The 2,770-nt window shown below is 35.6% G+C and overlaps 1 pseudogene; it reads right to left on the bottom strand.

Moving 5' to 3' along the window:
* Positions 1-2,235: 2,235 nt before the first annotated feature.
* LOC145258583 (5S ribosomal RNA) lies at positions 2,236-2,354 on the bottom strand (annotated as a pseudogene).
* Between the last annotated feature and the right edge of the window lie 416 nt (positions 2,355-2,770).

Genomic DNA, 2,770 nt, shown 5'->3' with positions numbered 1-2,770 from the left:
AACGAACCAACAAATATTTGTTTACGTTGAACTTGAATATGACCATCGGTAGTCAGTAGAAAAGCAATGTTGTTTTATTGTTTTCCATAGATGGGGAATTCTTGAAAAGAAACTATGTTCATAGAAATTCCGTTTGTTTTTATCTCACAAGGATAAAGAAGTTTTTTCTGCAGTTGGGGGTCGATAAGAATTTTTTGTTGCAAATGGATTCCAGATTTGTTTCGGATATTTAACTCAGTTGAGCATCTACAATGTAAATTACAGTAGACTAGAGAAGAATTAGCTTCAGCTTTTCTGTAGATAAATAACTGGAAGCGAGAAATACGATTATTTCTTATTAAGTTACCATACCCACTCAAAGATTAAAAAAAAAACAAACAAGTGAAGCATGTATGTGAGTGCACAGTGAACGAGGCATAAAAAATGACTAAGTTCAGCATTTGTCTTCTCCACATTTAGCCTCAAAATTCCCAGTGGGGACGTCAAATCCTGGTGAAAATGAGCAAAAGGTGCAGTTTTAGGCCTTAACATATGTAAATTTGAGCTCAGCACCATGCAAAAAAAGCGTAATGACTATGTCCACCATTTGCTTCCCCCCATTTAGCCCCAAAAGTCCCCAAGTCCTTAACATATTTCAATTTGAGTTCAGCACCATGCAAAACTGCTAAATAGACATACACAGAAACATTTGAACAAATATGGTAAAATAGTCCCAAAAATGGAGTGTTTTTATTAGCCCTAAAAGAGCCCCTCGGGCACACCCAAGAGTTATCGCCAAGTATAGACAAACAAAATTATATAGAAATTAGTTACAACTTTTCAGAATATTTATAAAAATCCAAGGCATCAATATTTTAATAAGCACAAAAGTTTCAATTTTAGTCATTTTAACCCAAAAGGCACCCCTAGGTGGACAACCGGATATTTTTCCGGAAAATCCGTCCTGATATTTTTTTTTACTCATATCATGTTTAATGTTTGTGCAAAATTTTAAAAAGTTCCAAGGCGTTGTTATTGAGAAAAGTGCGGAGAGACGAACGGACGACGAACAAGGGTGAATTTACAGGTCCATCTTCCTTTTGTCGGAGAACCAAAAAGTATGGTTACTTGAGAAAATAGATAACAGTAGGCATCTGTTTTATATTCAAAATACCGCTTCTATTTATTTTCGCATTGCTTCCATTTTATGCTTACTCTTTTCCCTATCTCTGCCTTATTGTTATTCTATCTATCCAATCTTATATTTTTAGACAGAGAATCGACCCGGAAAAGGCGTGAAGCCACTTCATATAAGGAGAAAAAACACTTTAAAGTAAAAAACAATATGATAAATTTTATATTGATAGATTCTGACACAGTAAGGAGAAATCATTCTTCGTTTATCACAAACATCGCACATGGAACGTGAGTAATAAAGAAAACTAAGACTGGCGATACTTTTTTACAGTCCTGCTTTTAACTTTTATTTATTTTTGTTTCCTTCTTTTCTGAACTGTTCTCTCCGATATTTGTTTAATTCATTCTTCATTACGGATAAATAATACCATCTGATTTTACAATTTATTCAAAGTTTATCCGGTCTTGCACAAAAAGATGATATTTTTCTTCACTCAGGTAAATAACATTTGTGAGTTTCTGTTAAATTCTAAATATAGGAATATATATACAGGGTGTCTCAGAAGTTGCACTCCATATACTGATCTTCGTGGAGTGGCTACTCCGCTCACCAGATCTGTCCCTCTTGGCATTTTTGTCTTCGGGAACATCTCAAATGTGTATTAGAATTGTCCATCTGTTGAGCTAATGAACAAGAAAATAGATATTATATTTATTTTTTATAAAAACCTAGATGATGTGCGACTTTTGGGACACCCTATATATATATATATATATATATATATATATATATATATATATATATAATGATGTGTGTAAACTTAAGCAGAAGAAATAGTTTATTATTTAGCGTTTGGACTTATTCTCATTCGTTGTAATTTTCAAACTTATTCGACCGATGTAAACTCCGGACTTCTTCAGAATTTTATCATGGCGAAAGTGTGTGTGCAGCCAGCACCAACCCTATTCAGGGTTTAACCGGCTTCCTCCGAAGGAGGAAGTTTTATGGGAGGATGAAATTTACAAGGGGTCCCCAGTCGCATGTATATCCCCGTTAGGGGAGATGACGACGCTAGATTTTTTTTTCAACTTTTTTGCAGGGAGGTGTCGACGTCCTCCTACATACAGCACCTGGACTTCCCAAGTTGGTCACCCATTTTAGTAATGACCAGGCTCAACGTTGCTTAACTTCGGTGATCTGGCGGGAACCAGTGTGTCAACGCGATTATGCCGTATCTCATGGCGAAAGTGTAAATGTGTTGACGAACACTCAGTTCTAAATGACAGTCACCTGGATGTTTGCAGGTTCATCCTCAATGCAGCCTATAATAAACAAACACACTTACTCAATCTTTCATGATTTTAGGGACAAGAGTTATCTTCCCCTAGATTAAATGAAGGATACAGTTCAAAAATATGTTCTCTAGTTTGTTTGTTATTTAATGAATACTTCCAACTTCGAAAATATACATCCCAAGCAAGTCGGGGTTTTACACAGATAAATCTAGTTTATAAAATCATCATGTCTGCCTCTCTGTTTGTCTCCATTTTTTCTCATAGTGCATCTCCTCAGATACGCAAGGTCGCGGATCGACAGGAGATGAGTCAAATTATAGTATTTTTTTGTGGACCGTTTTTGTGAGGTTCTAGCTTG

Source organism: Euprymna scolopes, chromosome 33 (assembly GCF_053919585.1).
Source record: "Euprymna scolopes isolate OS-2025 chromosome 33, ASM5391958v1, whole genome shotgun sequence".
Lineage (NCBI taxonomy): Eukaryota > Metazoa > Mollusca > Cephalopoda > Sepiida > Sepiolidae > Euprymna > Euprymna scolopes.
The sequence above is the reverse complement of the archived record's forward strand: the minus strand, read 5'-3'. Positions and strand labels throughout refer to the sequence as shown.